At 34.9% G+C, this 15,014-nt stretch overlaps 1 protein-coding gene and 1 pseudogene across 5 annotated transcripts in view; one reads left to right on the plus strand and one right to left on the minus strand.

The window, feature by feature from the left end:
* Positions 1–15,014, plus strand: part of Zc3h12b (zinc finger CCCH-type containing 12B) — a 402,674-nt gene that overhangs the window by 304,696 nt on the left and 82,964 nt on the right. The gene's annotated exons all lie outside the window — the stretch shown is intronic.
* Positions 11,188–14,358, minus strand: LOC109118300 (annotated as a pseudogene).

Here is a 15,014-nt window from a genome sequence, read left to right on the forward strand (position 1 = left end):
AAGGGAGGTAAGAGACAGCCACCTAAGAACTCTTATTTAATATATAAGACATACACACACACACCCACACACACACACTCACACACACACCCCTACACATATACACATGTATACATGTTCTCAGTTTAATATCAGTATAGTATGTACATGTTCATATGTTCCCTTTACTTAATCATTAAGTCTAAAGCTGCCTTCCTATAAGTCCTCCCTCTTTCACTTATTCATTACAGAGGAGCAATAAGAAATAGAGAATAGATCAGACATCCAGATATCCACAACCTAGGGGATGGGAAAACACTAGACCACTTAAATAAAAAGAATATGGGATAAAGCTTGGGGCCTTTTAGTTGTGATACTCTCTGCTATTTATCCTTTCTTTTCCATCTTTTTAAACCTAAATAAACCATATTTTGTTGTATTAAACTTTGCCTTTTTAGTTCTCTATTGGTACCAGGTTTAGGATCTCTAGGAGCTACATTTTCAGCAGAGCAGTGGCATGGCATGGCATAGAATGCCATGGTGAGCTGTCCACCCCTGAACATATCAATTGTGTTAGCTGGCAACTTATTTTCTCTTTGTTTCACCAAGCAAGACAAAGTCATAAATATTCCTAAAAAAGAGTAATACCTTACAACCTTGGGTAGTATTTCCTGACTCTCCTACTTATTTTCTCAGGAGCCATACAATACTTGACAACATACTAGCAAAAAAGCAAACATGTACTGAAGAATCACTTTCTAGGTCATTCTGTTTGAGTCACATGCTCTCTCCTCAAGGAGAAGCCTGTCTAACACTTTATATCAATATATTAGCTTAGAGCATTAAGAGACACTTAGGGATGTGTCACCAGGAATTAATATCCTAATTTTATAGAAAAATTGTAATTCATAAAGCTAAAAATACAATATGTAAGCTAAGAAACAATATTCTCATGAAATGTTAAGACATTCTTTGTTTAAGATTATATCTACTTTTCAAACAACAATGCTCTCCCTGTAGCAAGAAGATATCTTAGGACTTTGCTGTAGCTGCTTATCAAAAGCCACCTGCAAAATAAAAAGCCCCAATGTAATGCTTCTGCTTTGCCAGATAATCCCTGCTTCACTTGTAACAGTATAAAAGTTTGTTCAGATCTAAGCTCAAGGTCAGACAACAAATACTTGTTTCTAGTGTCTGGCCTTGCAATAAAGTTTGGTTTTTTTACGCATCTCCTGAGTCTCTTAAATTTCCTTTCAGTAGCCCTAATGCAACACTAACACTTCAAGGAACCAGCAACATTTCTTACTTATTTGTGGTTTTGGCAAAATAATTCATACATGTAGGCAACTGTGCATAATATAGGCAGAGTTTATTGCAAATTGATAGAGTCTACCTTCAAATATGAAGGTGGTGAAGCACCAAGGTGGCAGTTGCCCCAAATTAAACCTAAGGCTACATTTATAAGATTAAATGAAACTTTTTTCCCATTAAGTTTATTGGTACATTTAAAGCAAAAATTAGTTACATTTCTCACTGGGATCTTTTACATTTACATGATATGTCTTGGTTCTTGTTTTTCCCCATAACCCTGCCCTCACTTCATCCCCTTCACCCTTCCCTATTTACAAAGAATTTGTTTCCATTTTTTCTTTTTTTCACATTTATTATTTTCCCTTTCTTTCCCCTCCCCTTCCCACTACCCCTTTAGCCTTTTTTTTCTATTTCACACTCTCAATTATAGCATTTGAAACTTATTTACACTTTTAGTTTTTCACACCAGAGAAACTATTTGGCATTTGCTCAAGTGTGTCCTAATTATTTCACTAAAAAGTATAGTCTCAAAATCCCCATCTTGAAGGGTAAAGTTGCTATATTTAAGAGTTTATTCACTATAAACGTATTTTGGACTGGTCTTTGATTTTGTTCTAATTCATATAATAAAAGGTGATACACTAATAACTACCACAAATTGTCATTTTCTAAGCTGTGCTTGATGCTATTGTGTTGCTGATTGTATCACTTGGGCTAAGGTGTTGTAATTGATCTAATCAGTTGTTCACCCTGGTATAATGAAAATGAGATTGCCTCAGAGACATTAGAGACTCAGAAACTACAGATGAGCTATATCTGGAAGATTGAAGTATTAACCCAGGAATTAAAACAAGGACAGTACCAGTGACAAAAGTAGAAATGAGAAGACATTTAAACAAGACAAACACAGACTTCCACCACACCAAAGGTAAACTCTAGGGGAAATGAGGTGGGAAAGTCTGACAATCAACCATCTGGACACCTTGAACTGATAGCACAGGAAGCATAAAAACAAATAAATGAGGCCCTAGAAAAATTCAAAACAGAAGTAATTTCCCAGGTAACCACAGAGATGGTGAGAAGAATGAAAGACATGATTAGAGACTCTAAAACAGAGACAGATTTAAAAAAAAAAAAAAAAAGATGATCTCAGGACCATAATGGAAACCATGAATGCCCAGCATAGGAAAGAAATGGAAATCTTGAGTGCCCAACATAGGAAAGAAATGGAATCCATGAAACAGATTAAATGAATCTTTAAAGAATATCATTTGCTTCCTTTTGGGTGATTTTTTTAAATAAGGAAAAGCTGTTTTGAGCAACTTCAGATGGAAGAATGGTACTGTTTACTAGATGGGTGAAATGATTTTGTTTAGTTTTGGAACCTTCAAATTTTTCCAAACCCCTCATCCATGGTTTGGACATTGTAAGAGACTTGGACCTGGTCATCCTGCTCATAGGAAGTTACATTCTCTTGGGGTACAGCTCTTGCTTGGATTTTATCTGGAGCTAGAGATTAACAAAACAAAGGGGAAAAAATCATGGTTTGTGTGTGTGTGTGTGTGTTTGTGTGTGTGTATTTTATTTTGTTTTGCTTTTCTTGTAGCCTCACATTGCCTGTAGCCTAACCTTCAGCTAAGAGATAGACATTAGCTTCAAAATAAAGCCCAAAAGGGCTATTGAGTTAAAGCATTACAGTAGAGTAGAAAAGGAACTAAACTGGAAGAAAGCAAACCAGAGTTCTAATTCTAATTTTACTACAGACCAATTGAACAACTGAAAGAACGTCTCTTTTTCATCTTAGCCTCAAGGTTTTCCTCTGTAAAGTGATGTAAACAGAACTAGATTATCTTGAAGGTATAATCCAATACTGATATTCTGTTATCTATTTTTAATTATAAACAAATTTAAACAGAAGAGAGAAATTTATAGCTTTATTAGATATTGACTTATATCCTCAAAGTCACAAAGATACAAAGTACCAAAGAAATATGTTTACATTGTCTTGTATAACATAAAATATATTATGTCATCACTAAAAATTTGTACTTCAATAAATCTTAATCTATAAAGCATATTTCTTACACTTGTTATCAGAAAATCTATTAATGAGCTTAATTCTGCCTCACTTCTCTAAGAACACTAGATGTTCTTACATTTATTACTATGAATTTTAAAGTTTCATACATGAGATAATTTCAATTCCATTGCATTTACCTAAGCATGTTCTATGATCTAATATGTGATATATTTTGCAGAATGTCCCATGTGCATTCTGAGACCCACATATATTCTGAGAAGAATGTGAATTCTGATGTGGGGTAGAACATTCTGTAGACATCTACTAAGTCCATTTGCTCAAAAGTTTGGTTCAGCTCTAATATTTCTTTGTTGATTTTTTTCTCTAGTTGATCTATCTATTTGACATACTGGGGTATTGAGGTTCCCCATTACAATTATATTCGTGTTTCTTTGATTTTTCTCTGTCGTTAATATGTTTTGTATAGTTAGGTATGCTTTTGAAAAAAGTATTAAAATAATATATTGTAGTAGTAGGATTATATAATCCTTGGCTGAGAATGCCACTTACGGTTAGTGGAAAATTCTAGAAATTAAAACATTGAGTATGAGAAAAAATTTTCTAAAAATGTTCATCAACATATGAAAAATGATTCATGTGAATGCAAATATTTAATAGTTCCAGAAACATGGGTTTATATCTGCAGTTTGGATGCAATTTAAAAATAGAAAGAGACTCCTCCTAGCTCTGTCTGAGCCCCAATCCTAAATGGCAAATATGCTCTGTTGAAAACTTTGTTCACTGCAGACATGTTTTGGACTGTTTCTTGATTTTAATTTACTTCACATGGTTTAAGGGTGATAGACTAGTGACTACCACAAGTGGTCAGTTTGCAAGTTGTGTTTGATCATATTGTGTTGCTGATTGCATCAGTTGGGATAAAGGGTTGTGGTTGATTTGATGAGCTCTTTTCTCTGATGTTATGAACATGAGAACATCTATGGGTCGTTAGAGACCCAGAAGCTAGGGTGCAACTATATCAGGAAGATTTGGATGATAACCCAGTGATTAAACCAAGGACAGCCCAACAACAAAAATAAAAATGAGAAAACACTTAAGCAAGACACAAAGACAGACTTCCAGTACACCAATGGCAAATAGTAGGGCAAATGAGGATGAAAAGGCTGATAGTGAACCACCAGGACATCCTGAACTCAAAGCACAGGAAATAACAAAACAGATCAATCAGGCTCTAGAAAAATTAAAAACGGAAATAATTTCCCAGATAACCATAGAGATGGTGAGCAAAATGAAAGTCATGATTCAAGACTCTAGAACAGAAACTGACAAAAAATAGATGAGCTCAGGACCACGATAGAAGCCATGAAGGCCCAGCATAAGAAAGAAATGGAAACAATAAATGCCCAACAAAGGAAAGAAATGGAATACATGAAACAGATTCAAATAGATATCCAGGAGATTTAAAGCTCTATTGAAAGTGTTCACAACAGAATAAAAGAATGCAAATATAGAATCTCAGATATATAAGATAAGTTTGCAGTTAATGACCCTGAAAAGAGAGTTCTCTTAAAAACAGTAGGGGATCATGAGAAATTGATCCAACAACTCCTAAATGATGCAAAGAAGAATAAAATAAGACTGATAGGAATCCATGAAGTAGCAGGAGAAAATACAAATGACTTTAAAAAGCTGTTCACAGAATTAATGACAGAAAACTTCTGAAACAGAGGGGAAGAATTTGACAAACACATAAGTGAGGCATATAGGACTCCAACTAGCCACGATCAAAAAAGCATCTACACCTAGTCATATAATAATCAAGATCCCAGAAACCCAACAGAAGAACAAAATATTACATGCAGTAAGAGAAAAGAAACAAATCACATACAAAGGAAAGACCATCAGAATCACAGCAGACTCTTCTACACAAAACTTTAGGTCCAGGAGAGCTTGGAGTGAGGTATTTTAAGTACTAAAAGAAAACAACTTTCAACCTAGACTGATGTATTCTGCAAAACTCTCTTTCAAAATGGATGGGGAAATAAGATACTTCCATGACAAAGAACACCTGAGTAACTTCATGAATTCCAAACCAGCCCTACAAGCAATTCTAAACAATATCCTAGAAAAAGACAATGAAGATCACAACACCATGAGCCCCAACAGAGCAAATCAAATAGGCAAGGCAAGAAAGTAAAAGGAGAAGGCAAAAATGTAAAAAGAGTCAACAAAAGGTCAATAACATGACAATAATGAGTCACTACATGTCAGTTATAACCATCAATGTCAATGGCCTGAACTCACCAATTAAAAGAAATAGACTGGCAGAATGGACTAAAAAGCAAAATCCAACACTATGTTGTACACAAGAAACACACCTAGTGCAAAAAGAAGCCCACAGACTAAAAGTGAAAGGATAGAAAACAATTCTCCATGTGACAGGAGCCCAGAAAAAAGCAGGGGTAGCAATCTTAGTTGAAGACAAAGTAAATTTCAAACCAAAACTGATTAAAAGAGACAAAAAAGGCCACTACATCTTTGTAAAGGGAACAATTCAAGAGGAATACATGACAATCGTAAACATATAAGCACCAAATATTAATGCACCAAACTATGTAAAAGAAATATGAAGAAACACACACACAAAAAAACACTACTATAATTATAGTGAGGGGTCTAAATACCCCACTTTGACAAAATAGACAGATCATCTAGGCAAAAAAACAACAACGAAATACTAGAACTGAACCAAGGTTTTGAAAGCATGGATTTAATAAATGTCTATAGAGTGTTTCACCCCACAAAATCAGAATATACTTTCTTTTCAGCTGCACATGGGTCATTCTCCAAGATAGATCACATACTAGCTCACAGAACAGATTTGAACAAATGCAAAAGAATCGAAGTTATTCCCTGTATATTATCAGATCATACTGCAATCAAGCTGGAGATCAATAGCACAAGAAACCATGGAAACTTCACAAACGCATGGAAATTGAATCACACTCTCCTGAACAATAAATGGATCACAGAGGAAATTAAAGAAGGAATCAGACAGTTTTTATAAGTAAATAGTAATGCCAGTACAACATACAGGAATCTATGGGACACAATGAAAGCAGTTCTACATGAAAAATTCATAGCCCGGAATGCCCACACTAGGAAAACAGAGAGACCTCAAAAAAACAACCTAAAGAAGAATCTTAGACTCCTAGAAAAATAAGAGCCAGTAAAACCCAAAGCTTGAACAAAAGAGGAAATTATAAAGATAAGATCAGAAATCAATGCAATGGAAACTAAGAAAATCATACAAAAAATAAATGAATTGAAGAGTTGGTTTTTTGAATGAATAAATAAAATGGATAAACCCTTAGCTAAGCTTATCAAAAAAAGAAAAGAAAAGGCTCATATCTATGCAATCAGGAATGAAAAAGGTGAAGTCACAACAGATCCAACAGAAATCCAGAGGATCATTAATACCTACTTTGAGAACCTGTATTCTAATAAAATGGAAAACACAGAAGAAATGGACAGATTTCTAGATACTTATGAATTACCAAAGTTGAACAAGGAAGAAAAAAACATTTTAAACACCACAATTAAAATCAATGAAATTGAAAATTTAATTAAAAATTTACCAACAAAGAAAAGCCCACGTCCTGCTGGATTCACTGCTGAATTTTACAAAACGTTTAGAGAATAACTACTGCCATTACTCTTCAAACTTTTCAATGAAATTGAAAGGGAAGCAATACTTCCACATTCATTCCTGGAAGCAAGTATCACTTTGATTCCCAAACCAGGGAAAGACACAACTAAAAAAGAGAACTACAGTCCAATCTCCTTAATGAATATAGATACAAAGATCCTTAATAAGATGCTATCAAACAGAATACAGACGATCATCAAGAAGATCATACATTCTGAACAAGTCGGATTTATTCCAGGGATGCACAGATGGTTCAACATATGTAAGTCAGTAAATGTAATACACTCTATTAACAGAGTCAAGGACAAAAACCTCATGATCCTCTCGATAGATGCAGAAAAAGCATTTGACAAAATTTAACACCCATTAATGATATAAACCCTGCAAATAATTGGAATAGATGGTCTGTATCTCAACTTAATAAAGGCTATCTATGAAATACAAGCAGCCAACATCATATTAAATGGCCAAACACTGAAAACATTCACGTTATAATCAAGAACAAGACAAGGATACCCAGTATCACCACTCCTCTTCAATATAGTTCTGCAAACATTAGCCATAACAGTTAGGCAAGAGAAAGAAATTAAAGAAATAAAGATAGGAAAGGAAGAAGTTAAACTGTCATTATTTCCTGGCGATATGATACTCTATATTGAAGACCCAAAAAACTCTACCAAAAGACTTTTGGACTTAATTGACACTTAGCAGAGTAGCTGGATACAAGGTCAACACCCAAAAATCAATAGCCTTCATGTACACAAATAACAGACTCACTGAGAGAGAAATTAGGGGAAAAATTCCTTTCCCAATAGCATCCCCCCAAAAAACTGAAGTATCTAGGAATCAATCTAACAAAAGAAGCAAAAGACCTTTACACTGAAAACTACAGCACTCTGAAAAAAGAGATCAAAGAGGATATAAGAAAATGGAAAGATATCCCCTGCTCCAGGGTAGGAAGAATCAACATAGTGAAAATGGCCATACTACCACAACTGCTATACAGATTCAATACAATGACAATTGAAATTCCAACACTATAATTCACAGAACTAGAAAAAAGAATCCAGAAATTCAGTTGGAACCATAAAAGATCTAGAATAGCAAAAGCCATCCTAGGCAACAGACACATGGCAGTGGGTATAACAATTCCCAATTTGAAACTTTACTACAATGCCACTGTGATGAAAACAGCATGGTACTGGCAAAGAAACACACCTGAGGATCAGTGGAACAGATTGGAAGACACAAAAACAACTCCAGATTTACTCAGCTACCTCATCATTGACAAAGGAGCTGACCTTCCCCACTGGAGGAAAGATAGCCTCTTTAATAAATGGTGTTGGAAAAACTGGATCTCAACCTGCCAAAGATTAAAACTAGACCCTTATCTTTCACCATGCACTAAATTAAAATCCAAGTGGATTAAAGATCTAAAAATTAAAACAGACACACTAAACTTGCTGGAAGACAAAGTAGGCAGAACTCTTGAAGACATTGGCATAGGAATATGTTTTATGAACAAATCCTCAGTAGCAGGGGAACTAGCACAAAGAATCAACAAGTAGGATCTCATTTTATTAAAAAGCTTCCGCACTGCAAAGAAACCATCAACAGAACTAAGAGACCACCAAAAATGTGGGAAAAAATTTTTACCAGCTGCTCCTCAGAAAAAGGACTATTATGTAGAATATATAAAGAACTCAAAACAATCAGCCCCCACACATATAAAGACCCGATTAAAAAATGGGCATCTGAAATGAACAGACATTTCTCAGACAAAGAAGTAAAAGCAGCAAATAAGTATATGAACATATGTTCCACATTACTGGTCATTCGAGAGATGCAGATGAAAACAACATTGAGATTCCACCTCACCCCACAAAGAATGGCTGCTATCAAGAAGTCACACAATAGCAAATGTTGGCGGGGTTGTGGGGAGAAAGGAACCCTTCTCCATTGCTGGTGGGGGTGTGGTGCAACCACTATGGAAATCAATATGGAGATTCCTCAAAAAGCTGGGACTGGAGGTTCCATTTGACCCAGCCATCCCTCTGCTGGGTATCTTTCCAAAACTATTAAAAGAAACATATCACAGTGATATATGTGCACCTATGTTTATAGCGGCACAGTTTGTAATAGCTGAAACTTGGAAACAGCCCATTTGCCCATCAGCTGGAGACTGAATTAAGATGATGTGGTTTTTCTATGAAGTGGAATACTACTCAGCCATAAAGAATGATAAATTAGGTTCATTCACAGGAAAATGGATGCATATTGAGGATCTACTCCTAAGTGAAATAAATAAGTCATACATGTGTAAATACCGAATAGTTTCTCTGGTGTGAAAAACTATAGTAATACATAAGATCCTAATGAGATAATTGACCATATGAAATAGGAAGAAAGGGGCTAAAGGTGTAGGGAAAGTGGGATGGGTAGCGGAAAGGGAATAAGGGAAAAGAAAAAAAAATATGAGAAAATGAAAAAATGGAAATAAAATGTTTCTAAATGGGGAGGAGAGTAGGGGTTGAAGGGAGGGCAGGGACAAGGGGAAAAAATGAGAAACAAGACCTGTCTTGTAAACGTACAAGATCCCAAAGATGAATGTAATTGTACTGTACACCTAAAATGTACCAAGAAACTCAATAAAAAAACAAAATAAAATGGAAAGTGAGGTTTGCATAAAACTTTTCTTCTTTTTCTTATTGATACATTTTAGATATATAAAATGATAACATTCATCATGGGGAATTTATACCTGTGTATGATATATCTTGGTTCTTCTTTTTTTCCCATTCCCCTCTACTCCCTATTTCCCTCTTTCCCTTTTTATTTCTAAAAGCTTCATTTCCATTTTTTAACTTGTATACTGTTTTTTCTCTTGGCCCTTGCTTTCCTCCCGCCCCCTCCTTTATTCCCCTTCTCATTTGAATACTTTCTTCACATTTTCCAATATCTATTGTACATATTTGTCCTTACTTACACTTTCAGTTTCTCAATCCAGAGAAATAATGTGATATTTAAATGTGTGCTTGATTTATTTCACTTAAGAGTATGAGCTCAAGGTGAATCCATTTACCTTGAAATGCCTCAGTTTCTCCTTTTTCTGGCATAATAGCATTCCATCGTATAAAAAAACCCACATTTTTTTCTCTTTGAGTTTATTGGTACATTTTAGGTATACAGTACAGTTACATTTATTATTGGGATCTTGTCACATCTTATTTATCCATTCATTGGTTTATGGACATTTGGGCTGTTCCTAAGATTTAGCTATTACAAGTTGTGTTACTTTAGGTGTGCATATATCGCTGTGGTATGATGTTTTAATTCTTTTGGGGAAATACCAAGGGGAATAACTGGGTTAAATGGAACTTCTAGTTTTAGTATTTGAGGAATATCCACACTGATTTCCACAGTGATTGCCCCAGTCTTCCCTCTATTCAGCATTAGAGAAGTGTTCTTTTTTCCCCACAGCCCAACCAGCTTTTGTTTCTGGTTAATTTCTTGATAGCAGCCATCCATGGTGGAGCACACCTGTAATCCCAGCACTCGGGAGGCTGAGACATTTTTATTACCACTATTTCTTATTTGAGCTCTTAAGGTTTGTTTTATTTTAAGGTCTTTTGCCATCTTTTATCTTCTATTTTCTTAAATGTATATTCAAAGTACGTAAAAGGAAACAAAGTAATAAAGTTTTAATTTTTTTTACAAAATGATTTAAGATGATTTTCAGACTGTACCATTTATTTGTTGCTTTTTAAAGTAGAAGGAAATGTATCCTTACAAGTAATATTTCGATGATTAACACAGAAATAAGATATCTGTCTAAAAACAAAACTTTTAAGAAAGGGACAAAGAAACAGTTCATTTTGGGGGAAAAAAGAATATAAACATCACATAAATATTTAGGCATTAACACCTCAATAAAATTTCAGTTTCTAGGCAGATGTAACACCATTTATTTCAAGATAAAATAATAAAAGTGAGGGAAGATTTTTTATTTGCCAGCTAGTTTTCTGACTGTCAATAGGGAAAAATATTCTATATCATTTAATGTTTTAATTTTTGTCTTCATTCTAAATAAAAACAGAGGAATGCTGATTTTTTGTAATTTCCTAAACTTTCACAACATTCACAAGTATTATTCAGCATTGTATCTACACTGATTTCTAAAATAATTTGATCTTTGACTATTAGATTTCCCTCATTGAACACATTCATAATGCTTCTCCCCATTATGGATTCTCTGATGGTGAATAAGCCTAGAATTCTGGCTAAAGTCTTCCTCACATTCAATGTATTTTTAAAATTTTTTTCCAATATGGACTCTCTGGTGTTGCACAAGGATGGAACTTCTATTCAGCACTTCTTAGTCTTTACGTCAGTAAGACTTTTCCCCCACTGTGGATTTTCTGATGAAGAATAAGGATTGAGCCCTGACTCAAGAGTTTCGCCCATTCTTTTCATATAATGTGTTGTTTTCTTTAAGAAGCATCTCTTTATTTCAAACCTGCCCCATGAGAAAAAGTTTCTCCACAGTTAAAAATTTCAGCAACACCTATATCAAGTGTTTCAGGAATGGCATGAGATTCTACTGCCAGAACAATTTCCTGCTTCTGAGCTAGCACTCCATTTCCTGTCCTAGAATGATAAACACAAGTTCCTTAGAGAATGAAGTTCCCAGGATGCCCACTTGAACTGATTCTCTATAGCATCAGGCTTGGAGCTCAGTAATCTCTGAGCTTCTTGATGAGAAATTATCTCTTCCACTAGCCCTTCCTGTTTCCTTCCATGAAGAGAAACTGACTTTCCAATGTCTCCAGTTTATTTTCCAAATCCTGTAGGGCTATCACTGCTTCCTCTCCTTCCTCTGGGTGATGTTCTTGAACCCAAATCTGTACCTTCTTGAGTTGGATGGCAACAAACTGCTCTAACACCACCAGTCCCAACATTTGTTCCTTGTTGGTCTCTCTGGCCTGAGCCGTAGACAGCAACGTTTTCTGCAGGTAGTTCACAGCCTCCAAAGGGCCGCAGTGAATACTGTAAACAAAACTGTATGATTCAGTGTCCAAAAATTACGTTTTTGGAAAAGTGACTTTATTACTATTAAAAGAAGAGAGGGCAGGGACAAGGGGAAAATGAGAACCAAGACCTGTCATGTAAAGGTACAAGATCTGAATGATGAATGTAACTGTACTGTATACCTAAAATGTACCAATAAACTCAATGAGGAAAAAAATAGTTGTATATAGAATTCTAAGTTGAAAATAATTTCCCTTTAAAATATTTTGTGAAAAAATAAAATAAAATCTCATAATGAAATAAGAGAATAATAATAGTTAGTGCACTGTATCATTATCTTCAAAACAGTTACTCAGAGTATAAGACATAAACCAAAAAGATTCTTACAAAAAAAGAAATGAACATATTTCTGTTATTGTCCCTTTCAAATTTATAAACTATTACTCCATTATTTTCTGGCTCCTTGTGTTGCTGTTGAGAACCTTGAAACCATTCCAACTCTTGACTTTGTAAATATTTGATTTTTAATTTCCAGAAGCTTTTGTGAGCTTCTTTGTTCTATGTTCCAAGTTTTCAAGATAATGGGCTTGGAGTGATTTTTAACTGCTTCAATCTGGAAAATTATGTCTTTCAACAGAGGGAGTGTGTGTGTGTGTGTGTGTGTGTGTGTGTGTGCTTGTTTTTTTTTGCCTCTGTTGTGTGTGTGTGTGTGTGTGTGTGTGTGTGTGCTTGTTTTTTTTTTGCCTCTGTGTCTCTCAAATGCTTCTAATTTAGATATTGAACCTATTACTTTTCTTGTCTTTTTTCTTCTCTGTTCCATCTTTTTTCTTTTCATTTTATTTCTGGAGGAAATATAGTATTTTCACTCAATTTTATCATCCTGTCTTTCTAAGTAGAATATTTAAAAATGAAATCTGCTATCATATTTTTAATTTCCAAGTATGCCTTATTCTGTGAATTAGGTTCTTGTTTCTTGAAAATAAGATGATTTTTTATCTCTTTGAGGATGTACACAATAGGATTATGGAGGTTTATACCCCAGCAGAATAAGTCCAGGTTGTTTTTGTCTGCTTGCTCTGGTCTGTGTCATTCATGCTAGAACCTTAGCCCTGATGTGTGCTGATCTTTAACTGTCTGTTTCTGTGAACACTAGAGGGTTAAAGTTGATGAAAGCTCTGTACTTGTTTTATTTGGAAGGTGATCTGACTAAATCAGTTTCTGAAAATCTGTTTCCTACATTTGTACCAACATCTTGAGATTTTTTTCACTAAAGCTGGAGAAATTCTACAGAAGCATCTTCAGTCCCCCTTACTGCATGTTTGCACCAAGTGGTGGGGGTGGGGGATCAAGTGGCAAGAGAACTGGCTGGTTACAGCATTTGGTGTGCAAATGTTTGTTTGTGGCTACCATTTTCAGCATCCTGTATGCAGAGAGCTCTAGCCCAGAGATACCAAATTTTACCCCGATACCATCAAAAAGGGGTGTAGTCACCCAGGCCAGGGAAAGTGCTTAGGTTCTACTTGTTGCTTAGATAGAATGAAACCCTGGATTCACCCTTAACTTTGCATCTGCCTCCAGAGGTAAAATCATGCTGCCAACACTGGTGCCTTGGGAGAATCTGGTTGCTTTCCCAGTGCTGGCTTAGAATTCAACATTCTTGGGTCTGCTATGTCAAGTATACCATACTTTCTGCTTTCCATCTTCCTAAATGCTTCAGCTATTTGCCTCTTCTCTCCACTTCTTTTCTTCTTATTCTAGTGGATTTATTTTTTTAATTTCTCATGTTATTATAATGTATTTCATTAGTATGTGTTTGTAGTACATGATATTTGCATTCATCTTATGATATAGGTACATGTACTTAGCATATCTTAATTCTTTTTATTCCTTTTCCCCTCCCCATTCTCCTCCCTCCATCTCTAGATCTCCTTCTGTTTGTTGGTTGGTTTCTTTAGTTCATGTTTTTACATGTCTTCACATGAGGATCTTTCTCCAGTTTCACTTTCAGTATTTTTTCTTTTCATCCAGAATTGGAATTGTAAGTATGGAATCTTCTTCCACTGACTCTGCAGACATCCTAAGTTATAATACTTCAAGAAGACAGTCACGGCAGGATATAGGCTTCAGAAAAATATTGTTTTCTTTACCAGTACACCTCTAGCTCAGAAACTACAAAAGCTTCACTGTCCAGGGCAGATTCACGCAAGAGGCTCACAAGCTGCTTCCCAGAACCCCCTGATGCAGACTCTAAAGAATATTTGAATTTATAGGCTTTAGGATGACATTTCATACTTAAAAAGAAAAAATATACATTATTCCTGTGTTATGACTCTTAATAAACACTCATTTCCATTAATACTTTTATTTGTATGAAAGTAGAATAAATATTTACATTTTCAAAATGTTTTAAAGATCTAGCATCTCATTAGAGTCTCATAATAATAATAACAGAATTTCATTATTCATCCTCACATAATAAACTAAGAACTAAGCTCAAGGAAGTCAAAAGGTTCGCACAGAGTCACATAGCTAGTATGTAATGAAGTCTGAATTCCTACTCCAATGTATCTCTAATTTCAGTGATTTTTACACTACATTAAGCTACCTGGATTATTTTGCCCAAACTCAGAATAAGTGGGATTTAAGTACAAAATAAATTAAGAAAAAAGAGTTATTGGTCTTTATGTTTGTTAAAAAGAAAGAATAAAAATTAAATATTTAAATAAAGATTTAAATATTCCTTTGAAGGTGTGAATTACATAAAGCAAATACAAAAATAAAATATAAAAGTGTCTTTCAGAGCCCTACGGATTATAGCTTCTCAAATAAATAGTATTTGTAACATACTTTAAGATCATTTGAGGGCTGGGGATTTAGCTCAGGGGTTCGGTGGCCTGCCTCGCAAGCGCAAGGACCTGAGTTCGATCCACAGTACCACAAAAAAAA

This window comes from Fukomys damarensis, unplaced genomic scaffold, assembly GCF_012274545.1.
Source record: "Fukomys damarensis isolate Sample0158 unplaced genomic scaffold, DMR_v1.0_HiC HiC_scaffold_39, whole genome shotgun sequence".
NCBI classification, from domain to species: Eukaryota; Metazoa; Chordata; class Mammalia; order Rodentia; family Bathyergidae; genus Fukomys; species Fukomys damarensis.